This window comes from Ceratotherium simum, chromosome 13 (assembly GCF_057802395.1).
Source record: "Ceratotherium simum simum isolate JZ-2026a chromosome 13, ASM5780239v1, whole genome shotgun sequence".
In the NCBI taxonomy this organism is placed as follows: Eukaryota; Metazoa; Chordata; class Mammalia; order Perissodactyla; family Rhinocerotidae; genus Ceratotherium; species Ceratotherium simum.
Genome location: NC_141912.1, coordinates 44,184,763 through 44,196,762, shown reverse-complemented (window position 1 = coordinate 44,196,762; position 12,000 = coordinate 44,184,763).

Here is a 12,000-nt window from a genome sequence, read left to right as displayed (position 1 = left end):
AGCCCAGCAGGGAGGGGAGGCAGGGCAGAGGGTGGATTAAGCCAGGGCCAGAGAGGACAGGGCCAGCAAAGGGAAACCAGGGCTTGTTCCCTCCTCTCCCCATCCTGGGGTTCATACACACATGTTTGAACATTCAAATGCATACACGTGGAGAGAGAGTCTATCCATCCTCTGGGGATGGTGGGGAGGAGAGCAGAGATTGTTGTTGAACATTCATTTTACAAACTGTCTAGCCATCTGCCTTTTGCCATGCTCACATAATAATAGCTAACGTTTATTGAGCATGTCCTGTGGGCCAGGCATCCTTCTAAGACCTTTAGGTGCATGACCCCATTGACTCCTCACCACGGCCCTGTGAGGTAGGTGCTATCATCACCCCCACTTTACAGATGACGGTGTAGAGGCCCAGAGTAGTTAAGGAACTTGCCAGTGGTCAGAGGCAGAGCGGAGATGTGAACTCAGTCTCCACCATATGACATCTTAACCACTGTGCTACACAGCCTGCAGGGAACACATGGTGGGGGCAGAGAGGGACAGGGCCGACTTGTAACCAACTTGTAAACAAATAATGACCTTATAAGTGGGAAAGGCTTTAAATAGAGTTGTGCAAAGTACAATGAGTCCTCGGAGGGCAGGTACTGTGGGTGGGAGCAGGTGGGAAGGGATGAGAGCCAGGAGAGTCTTCCAGGACAGTAAACATTTGAATTGGAATTGAGGGTTATTGTTTTTTCTAGTTTATTTTTTTTTAACTTTTTTTATTATGATAAAATATACATAACATAACATTTACCATTTTAACCATTTTAAGCATAGAATTCAGTGGCAGTTTTTAATTTTGATTAAGTCCAATTCATCTATTTTTCTTTTGTTGCCTGTGTTTTTGGTGTCATACTAAAAAAATCAGTGCCAAATCCAAGGTCTTGAAGACTTTCTCCTATGTTTTCTTCTAAGAGTTTTAAAGTTTTAGCTCTTAAATTTAGGTCACTAATCCATTTTGAGGTAATCTTTATATATAGTGTAAGGTAAGGTAAGCTTATGTCATCTATGAACAGAGATAATTTTACTTCTTCCATTCCAACTGGGTATCTTTTATTTCTTTTTCTTGCCTAATTGCTCTAGCTAGAACTTCCATTACTGTGTGGAATAGAAGTGACGAAAAGTAGGCATCCTTGTCTTATTTCTGATTGTAGGGGAAAAGCTTTCTGTCTTTCACCATTGAATATGATGTTAGCTGTGAGTTTTTCATATATGGCCTTTGTCATGTTGAGAAAGTTCCCTTCTATTTCTAGTTTATTGAGTATTTTTATCATGAATTTTTTTTTTGTATTTCGTCAAATGCTTTTTCCACATCAACCGAGATGATCGTGTGTCTTTTTTTCCTTTGTTCTATTAATGTGTTACATTGACTGATGTTCATATATTGAACCATCCTTGCATTCCAGGGATAAGTTCCAGTTGGCTATGGTGTATAATTCTTTTAATATGCTGCTGAATTCTGTTTGCTAGTATTTTGTTGAGGATTTGTACATCTATATGCATAAGGGATATTGGTCTATAGTTTTCTTTTCTTGTAGTATTTTCATCTGGTTTTGGTATCAGGGCAATGCTGGCCTCATAGAATGAGCTGGAAATGTTCTCTCCTCTTCAATGTTTTGGAAGAGTTTGAGAAGAACTGATGTTAATTCTTCTTTACATGTTTGGTAGAATTCACCAGTGAAGCGATAAGGTCCTGGATTTTTCTTTGTTGGGGGAGGGGTTTGATTATTGATTAAATTATTTTAATTGTTATAGGTCTATTCAGATACTGTTTAAGTCAGTTTTGGAAGTTTGTGTGTTTCTAAGACTTTGTCCACTTCACCTAGGTTATCCAATTTCTTGGCATATAATTCTTCATTGTATTCTCTTACAATCCTTTTTATTTCTGTAAAGTCAGTAGTAATGTCCTTGCTTTCACTTCTGATTTTAGTAACTTGAGTCTTCTCTTTTTTTATATAATTTTATTTATTTATTTATTTTTTCCCCCAAAGCCCCAGTAGATAGTTGTATGTCATAGCTGCACAGCCTTCTAGTTGCTGTATGTGGGACACAGCCTCAGCATGGCCGGAGAAGCGGTGCGTCAGTGCGCGCCCGGGATCCGAACCTGGGCCACCAGCAGCAGAGCGTGCGCACTTAACCGCTACGCCATGGGGCAGGCCCCGAGTCTTCTCTCTTTTTTTTTCTTAGTCAATATAGCAAAGGTTCGTCAATTTTGTTGATCTTTCCAAAGAATTTTTTTCTTCTGTATTGCTTTTCTATTCTCTATTTCATTTATCTCAACTCCAATAAACAGCATTTTCTTCTTCTGTTAGGTTTGGTGTTACTTTGCTCTTTTTTGTCTAGTTCCGTCAGGTGTACACTTGGGTTACTGCTTTGAGATTTTTTTTTTAATGCAGGCATTTACAGCTATAAATTTCTCTTTGAGCACTGCTTTCCCTGCATCCCATAAGTTTTACTATGTTGTGTTTTCATTTTCATTCATCTCAATGTATTTTCTATTTCCCTTGTGAGTCTTCTTTGACTCATTGGTTGTTTAAGAGTGTGTTGTTTGACTTCCACATATTTGTGAATTTTTCAGTCTTCCTCCTGTTATTGATTCCTAATTTCATCTCATTGTGATCAGAAAAGATACTTTGTATGATTTCAATCTTCTAAAATTTATTAAGATTTGTTTTGTGGCTAATATATGGTCTATCCTAGAAAATATTCCATGTGCACTTGAGAAAAATGTGTATTCTGCTGTTCTTGGATAGAGTGTTCTGTATATATCTGTTAGGTCTAATTGGTTCATAGTGTTGTTCAAGTCCCCTATTTCCTTATTGATCTTCTGTCTAATTGTTCTATTCATTATTGAGAGTGGGGTATTGAAGTCTCCAACTATTATTTCTATTTCTTCCTTCAATCATGTCGATTTTTGCTTCATATATTTTGGGGCTCCGTGTTTAGGTGTGTATAGGTTTATAATTGTTATATCTTCTTGCTGAATGGAACCTTTTATAAATATACAATGTCCTCCTTTGTCTCTCGTAGTCTTTTTTGACTTATAGTCTATTTTGTATGACAATAATATAGACATCCCAGCTCTCTTTTGGCTACTATTTGCATGAGATATCTTTTTGCATCATTTTGCTTTCAGTCTCTTTGTGCCCTTATATCTAAAGTGAGCCTCTTATAGACAGCATATTTTTTAATCCAATCTCTGACTTTTCATAGGATAGTTTAATCCTTGACAATTACTGTGGTTAAAAATGATTTACTTCTGCCATTTAGCTGTTTTCTGTGTGTTATATGTTTTTTGTTCGCCAATTCCTTCGTTACTGCCTTTTTGAAAATATTTATTTCATTTTTTGTAGTGTACCACTTTGACACTCTTCTTTTTTTCTTTTTTGTATATTTTTTGTTATTTTCTTATCTACCTTGGGATTACAATAACATCTTAAACTTATAACAACCTAGTTTTAATAATGCCAATTTAGTTTCAATATACAAACTCTGTTCCCTTACATTTCCGCCTCTTCCCCATTTATATTGTTGTCACAGATGATATCTTTATACATTGTGTGCCCATTAGCATAGATTATTATTGTTTTATGCATTTGCCTTTTAAGTCAAATAACGACCTTACACATGGGAAAGTTGTCAAAGAAAGGGATACAAGGTACAATGAGTCCTCAGAGGAAGGGCACTGTGGATGGGGACGAGAGGAAAGGAGAGAATCAGGAGAGCTTTCCAGGACAGTAAACGTTTAAATTGAAATTGAGTTTTAAAAAACAAAAATTACTATGTAAAACTGCTTATTCACAGGAAAAGATGTCCAAAATACTTCACTTAGAGCAAAAAGTAGATTATCAGATAACATGAATGATCTCATTTTTCTAAGTATGTGTGTATTTATACATATTTAAAGATATAGATGTATATATGCATAGGAAAAAATTCATGATTATACTCATCAGTATTTTAATGATGATTATCTCCAATAGTTGGAAATATGGGAAGAGGAAACATTTCCTTTTTTTTTCCCCTAGTGCATTCTACATTGTTTGAATTATTTACAATGAACATGCATGACTTTTATGCCTTTTATGTTCTGAAGAGTAAAATGAATGCGTGGCCAATTACTGTGGAGACAAAGTCAGGAAAGACCTCCTAGGCCGAGGGAACAGCACAGGCAAAGGCAAAGAGGCATGAAAACCATGCCCTGTTACAGGAACTGCTAGCCACATGGCATGGCTGGAGGGCATTGGGGGTAGCTGGAAAAGAGGTGTTTCCAGGGACCCCATTACTAAGGACCTCTCATTTCATGAAGAGTTTATAGTCTGTTCTTGGTATGAAGGCAGGAGAGTGATAGGTTTTGATTTACATATTAAGCAAATTATTTAATGGAGTGGAGAAGAGCCCAGAGGCTGTAAAGCCAATGGGGAGCCTGTTGCAATAATTGAGGAAAGAGAAGATGAGGCTAGAGCTGAGTCAAGGCTTAGAGGGTAGAGAAGAAAAATGGAAATAAGAGATAAGTGGAGGCCAAATCAGACAACAGTTATGCCTGAGTGGGAAGTGGGTTTGTCTGTCTCACCAGGGTCTCCCAGGCTGTAGCATAGCCTGCCATATCAATGGCAGGAGGCCAGGTCTAGAGATGATCATGATGAAGATGATGATGATTCAGGAGGAGGAGGAGGAAAATCCCATTAAAAGAGCCCTATAGCCCCTTCACTTGCAAAATCCTGACTTCCATCTTCCAACACATCACAATGTATGTTCCTATTCTACAGATGAAGAAACTGAGGCCTGGAGAGGTGATGCAACCAGAGCAAGACCCAGAGAGCATCATTTACTAGGCACATGGGTGAGCAGCTGCTGCTATCCCCAGCAGAGCCTGAGCAATGACTGTGTGTTTGCTTTCTAGTTGTGTGACCTTTCACAATTTATGTAACCTCTCTGTGCCTCAGTTTCCTCTTCTATAAAATGGGGAAAATAGTACACCAACCTCATATGGTTGCTGAAAGGATTAAATTACTTAACACATGTAAAGAGCTTCAAGTCTGGCACAGTTAAGTGCTCGGTAGATATGCATTCATTATTTTTTTATAATTATTATTAGTATCTACACAGTACCCCAGACAGATCACCTAGAAAGAATGAATGTAGGGAAGCCAGGCTCCTGGCATTCACCAGGCCCCTTCCTTACTTCTCGGACCCTGACTGCCGAGAAAAAGACCCAGAGGTTGGAATCTGCATCCTTGGTCTGGTTCACGAGGGCTCTAGGGCCCCTTGCAGCATCCACCCCTTCTGTTCGTTTCCAGGCTGCTTGGTACTAACTCATTCATTCATTTTATTCATTTGTTCATTCATTCAGCAAACATATACCAAACTCTGCTCTGGGCCTGTGCTGGGGGCTGAGGCTACAAAGAAAATTATGACCTGGACCTGCCTTCAAGGAGCTCACTGTGGAGCTGACTCAACTCACTCACTTACCCACTCACTCATTTATTCGTCACTTGCTAGGAGCCTCCTCTGGGCCACACACATGCGCTCTATTTATATCTCCTCCTGCCTTTGGACATGAAGCAATTATTCAAGGAGTCATTTCCAGGGGTTGTTTTTTTTCCAGTCTTTTTCTCATACTTTTCCCCCTCTGTAACCCACTCCGTGCCCACACACAAAATCACACAGAGAAACCAAAACAGAGATCCAGGAAGAATAAATTCTTCCCCCATATTTCCTGGGGCTGAAGATCTTCCACCGGTTCCCACAGTCTGGAGGGGAGAGCAGCGCGAACTGAGTCCTCTGGACTCTCTTCCATTCATTCATTCATTCATTCATTTATTCATTCAGCAAACCACTTACTGAGTACAGGGTCTGGGCCAGGCCCTGTGCTGGGCAGCGCTGGGGTAATAGAAATGAACAGCCGCAGAGCACGCCCTCAAGGAGTCTCCATTGAGTGGGTCAGTGGCTCGCTCTTTCCATGAATATTTATTGAGCGTCTACCACGCGTCAAGCGCCAGTCAAGGCTTTGGGAATGTGAATAAGAAAGATGAAGTCCCTGTCCTCATGGAGCTTGCCATCTAGACAGAGAGACAGACAACGGGCAAGCAAACACATAAATAGATAGACTACTATCTATGACCAAGGCTCTGAAGAAAATAAAACAGGGTGATATGATAGTGACTGAGGTTATACAACACAAGCTATTTGAATTTGAGCCGGGTGCTTCCCTTCTCTGAGATAACAACTATGCCTCCCTCTGCCGTGAGGAGGAAATGAGTTAATACATGTGAAGCCCAGCACACAGTAAGCACTATATGTTATCTTTTTTTTTTTTTTTTTTTTTTTTTGGTGAGGAAGATTGTCCCTGAGCTAACATCTGTGCCACTCTTCCTCTATTTCGTATATGGGATGCTGCCACAGCATGGCTTGATTAGTGGTGTATACGTCTGTACCCGGGATCTGAACCCACAAACCCCAGGCGACCGAAGCAGAGTGCACAAACTTAACCACTATGCCACCAGGCTGGCCCCTATTATTATTGTTTTTAAATACATGCATAAACAGATCATCAAAATATTAGGCAGTTAGTGCAGGATAAAGCGATATAGACGCAAGGCATTCTAGGAGCACTGGGGAGGAGCCCCAGGGGGCCAGGTGCAGCCCAGCCAAGGAAAAAGGTGAGGACACTGGACACAGATGCCTTTCCTCCCCTCACCTAGCCCTGCAGCCTACTGGCCACCCTCAAGAATATTGCCTCTCTGAGGGAGTGGAGAAGGTGGGATGGGGCAGAAGAAACATATGCCTCACCTCCCTCCAGGACAAGAGAGGAGGGAGGGTTCACAGGCCGCCGCTGAGACCCTCACCAGGCACAGGACAGACAGGATAGTGCCTGCTTTCCCTGGCCATCTCCTTCCAGGGTCCCTGGCTCTCCAAAGTGCCTGTTGCCCCATCTGGTGATAGAGATGCTGAGGGTGAGAGTACCCGGACACTCAATCCATGTGAGATTGAATCACAGGGCAACTTCCACTCATGAGGTTCTTTCCTAGATCCTAGGGTCCCTTCCAACAGCCCTGTGGTGGAAGTATCATTGCCCCCATCTCTCAGATGGGCACATGGAGGCTGAGGGAGAACACAGATCGTTCTGGGTCACTCAGTTCAGAAATGGCAGTAGTGGTTAGAATCTGGCCTGGCTGCAAAGTGGCTGCTCTTTTCACCCTTCCCTATTCTGCTTCTCCTCAATGGGGACCCTGCAGGAAAGACCATTGGAGGGGGAAAGGAGGGAGGGCAGGGCTGGGGGACTCAGGCTGGTGGAGGGAATGAGAGACAGCTGTTGCTGTGCAGAATGACCTGGAACAGAGGTGAGGGCTACAGGATTGGGGGGGTGGGGGAGGCAGTTTTACAAGCAGGAAGAGATGGAAGAGACAGAACCACAGGGAGGAAGTCCCGCCTGCCCCACCCCCATCACAATAGGCATCCAGGCAAACAGGATGAGGATGGGGCAAGGTCCCCCTCTCTGCCCCAACCTCACCTCCAGCATCAGCTGGCCAGGCAGCCCCATTTCAAGCCCTGTGCCCACAGGGACAATGATGTGGGCATGCAGGGATGGACAAGCCCTGACATAGACAACTCTGCGACCCCCGTGCCCAGCCTCCGCAGCCACAAGCCAAATACTCCTTGTGGTTTGGGACCCAGCCAAGCGCCCACACCCCAGCTCACGGGACCGCAACTTCCCTGTTGCATCAGGTTACTGAGCGCGTGCACACACCCCAGAGCTAGTTACACAACTGTGGTGCGTGCACAGGGCACCCACACACCCAGGGTGGCCTGACAGTCCCACAGAGGAAACCACAGCCTTGCACAGAGGGCACAGGGCCCCCCTACAGCCTGCTGGCATTGAGAGAGCTGGGGCAGAGGTGGGGAGGGCGCCTGGGCGGGAGCCAGGATTCTGTGGGCTCTACCACTGGCTCATTGTGAACCTCCAGTAAGTCACGTCCCCTCTCCGTGCCTGTTTCCCCACCTATAAAGGAAGATCTCCTTCCAGCCTGATGATCCGAATACCTGCTTACCCTCTGTGCCACTCAACATGCTCTGAACCATGGCCAACATCCTCCTTTCCCCTAGGAATGTCCACGAGAAAGGGAGGCAGGAATTACACAGGGTGGAGAGAGAGGGTTGGATGAGATGATCTCTAAAAGGGCCCTTTTCTGATGGGGCTTCCCCTCATTAAAGTAGTGTGTCTTGAGGGGAACCCCATGGTCACCTCCTCCCCTCTGTGAAGAGGGAGGACTGTGGCCAGAGCTTTTTCAGGTGAGTCTAAGGAGCAGGAGGGGGGGAAGTAATTTTCTTCTTTGCATTTTTTATTTTGTTCCATTTTTCTACAACAAACATGTGTTACATATTATTTTGCAATAGCTGGTTGGGGAGGTGGGGGGAGGATGTGCCTGAGGCATTAACCTCCCGCAGGATGTTTGCCCTCTGACCAGGACGATGCTTTACCAGTGTTTCCCTAAGCGTGTTGCCGTGAAAGGGCTCAAATGAGCACAGGAGGCCTGGGCTAAACCAAGTCCGACAGGTGTCCGACAGGTGTCCTGACTGCAGGACTGCTCTGAGCCTCCAACATGCCAATCAGGGCACAACCCTCTGAGCGCAGGAATGAGGCAAGGAAACACATTTTGTCTCAGAGCTCTTCATAGGGAAGCATCTCAAGAGACGTTTTCCAGGTACTGCTGGAACTCAGGCTCCAGTGAGGCAGAAAGCCAGGTACACACCCAACCGTAAGGGTCTCCATCAGAGGAGGGACGGCCCAGGCCCCAGAGGGCACCGAGGGCAGCTGCCCTAGGTGGCCATCTCCAATTGCATGAGTCAAACCCCAACCTGTCTGCCCAGAACTGGCCCAAGCCCTGCATCCCAGCGATGACAGTTACGAGGCAGATAGTAACATGAGAGGGCCCTGGGGTGTCCCAGCTGCCTCCCTGAGGTTACTAAGATCTGCAGTGACCCCTGGTGGCTCTGCCCAAAATCACCCCTCCCCTTCGTCCTGACTTTCCTGGCCTACCTCACCCTCCTCAACCTCCTTCTCCTCCCTAGGACCTGACCCTCCAGCATCTTCCCCACTGGCCTTGACCCAGCCCTATTGGGATTCACTCTGACCACACCCTACCACAAGGTCCCCCACTCTTTTCCCCATCCCTGGGGTTGGAATCTGGCTGGGCTTTGATAGAGTCCATTAGTGAATTCTGGGGCCTGAACTGGAGAGACTCTGATGGCATGAGGAAGGGGGCTCCAAAGGCTGCCTCTTGCCCTATCAAGGGCACGGCACACCCCCAAGACCACTATAGTAATAGCAAATATGCACTGAGCACTTACTATCTTCTAGGAACACTGCTAAACCCTTTATGTAAATTATTCCATTTAATTCTCCTAAGAATTCTAAGAGGTAGGCAGTATTCCTGTATGAACCCAGTTTTCAGATAAGAAACTGAGACTCAGAAGTAAGAAAGTTAGTAAATGGCAAAGCTTGGACACAAATCCGGGTCTTTGACTTCAGAGGCCATCCACTTATCCACTATCCTATGTTACCGCTCTTGCATTTGCCCACCAAGCCTGCCTGCATGTTCAAGTGTAGTTTTGTGTGCCCAGTACCCACTGCTTTGGGGAAGTGGGCCTCAGTGGGCCTTGCCCCACGCCCTCCAGGTATGGCCCTGTGAGCCAAACCTGGCCAGTCGTTGTACCCTTCCTCCTGGTAAGTTGGGCTGCAGATGTGGTTTTCATGCCCAGGACCCATCCTCTCTTCTGACAATTGCGTCTAGGTTTCTTTGGGGCAATGCCCAGGCCCTCAGTAAAAGTGGCGTGGATGGAGATGACGCCATCCCCCTATCTCCCAGAGGAGACATGTGATTCAGGCCTGGCCACTCAAGCACCGAAATGTGCTGGCTACAGTGATTGGTTCAGGAAGGACATATGACCCAAACCAGGCCAAGAGAGCCAATCCTGGGCTTTGACTGGAGCCACTGAGAAGGAGAATGGTTTTCCGCTGTGGAGTTGCTAACCAGGTATGCGTCTGTCAAGAGCTGCCAGGAGTGCTGCCTGGGGAGATCATGCCTGAGAAGGAAGCCAACACAGGAGAGCTGAGACCAGCCCCGATGACATTATTCACACTGTGCCAAAGGCAGGTCCACGCCTGGACTTTTCAGCAACCATAAGCCAATAAATTACTTTGTTGTTGTTCTTGTTTTAAGCAAATATGAGTTGGGTTCCTTCCTTTGAAACAGAAGTCTATCACAGCCTCCCCCCATTGTTAATCATTGTTAACAGCTGTGTCTCCTTCTTGCCTTTTTCTCCTGTGTTTATTTAGACATACTGGACATTTTTTAAATAAAAGTTGACACCACTGGCTACTCCTTCCTTCAAGATACACTTTTTCGCTTATTTTTGTGAAACCTCTTTCTCCTAGTTTTCCTCTGGCCCCCCTGAAGTCCTGTCTGTCTCATTTCCCTTTGCTGGCTCCTCTTTGCTTGCAAATAACAGAAACCAACTCTGGCACTTATAAGCAAAGAAAAAGACTTCACTCAAAAAATATTGAGAGACTAGCTCAGGGAATTGACGGGGATGCTGGAGTACCTCGCCTGGAAATGGGACAGAAATTACTTGGCTCAACTCTTCCATGCTAATGTCAGGATGCCCAAGATGGCCGTCCCAAGAGAGCATCTGGCCAGCTAAGCTTATGTCCCATGGAGGTGAGAGGGAGGGTCTGGTGGAACAGGTCTCTAGGGATCCTTCCAAACTCTGGAGTGGCAGAGTAGATCAGCTGATTTATCATCCCACAAGTTGGCAGAGAGACGATTCCCCAAAAAGGAACCAGAGACCAGGAAGCCACAAAATGAGGGTGAACATCTTCCTGGGGTTCTCAGACGTTTTCTCTCCTTACTCTACACTGCTCCCTGGGCCTTCTCATTCTCTCCTGTGATGGCTGCAGTTGCCACTAATATGCCTACAATTCCCAATATAGACCTGTCTCCTGAGTCCAGACCCATACATCCATGAGCCTCTCTCCGTGGATGGCTCACAGGCCATTCAACTCAATTGGTCCAACAGTGAATTTGTCGTGATCACCAAACCTGTTCCTTCTTCGGGGTTCCTTAGCTCAGCAAATGCAACCACCAGTCACTCAGCTGATCACACCAGAAACCAGGAGTCTTTGATTCACTCTTAATGCCCTCCCTGCCTAAGGGCCTTCATACATGCTGGTCCTCTCTGGCACTCTAGTCTCCATCACCCCCATCTCTCACCCAGCTAATTCCATGTGGCATAGACTTCTATCCATGTCCCCTTCTTCTTTAGTAATAGGACTGCTGATCTGTAGGTAGCCCTATAGTTGCCCAGAATAAAGACAAATTCCCCAGCCTCTTTTGCAGCTAGGTGTATAACCAGGCTCTGGACAGTAGTATATGAGTAGAAATGGTGTGTGCTACCCACAAAGATGTCTCCTTAAAGGAAGGGGCATGCCCTTCTATCTCCTCTTTTCTCCTTCCCACTGACAGGACTGTGAGCGTAATGGCTGGAGTTGAAGCAGCCATTTCGGACTGTGGGATGGAAGCTGTGTATGTATTTGAGAATGGCAGAGCAACATCAGGCTCCTAGAAGGAGCCTGGGTCCTTGATGGCTATGGAGATGTCCTATAAGCCCTGGACTACCTAGCTCTGGGCTTCATTTGTGTGAGAGAGAAATAAACTTTTATCTCGTTCACACCACCATTATTTGGGAGGTTTTTCTGTCGCTCACAGCTGACCCTAACACACTGATCTCATCCTGTAAGCCTCAGCTTAAATGGATTACCTCAGGGAAGTCTTCCCCAATCACACAGACTCAGGCAGGTCGAACTGTTATAAATTCTCGTAGCAACCCATCCTATACTTCTCTCTAATGCTTTTCAAATCTGTATAGAAATAGTTTTTTCATATAGTAATCATCTTATTGTCT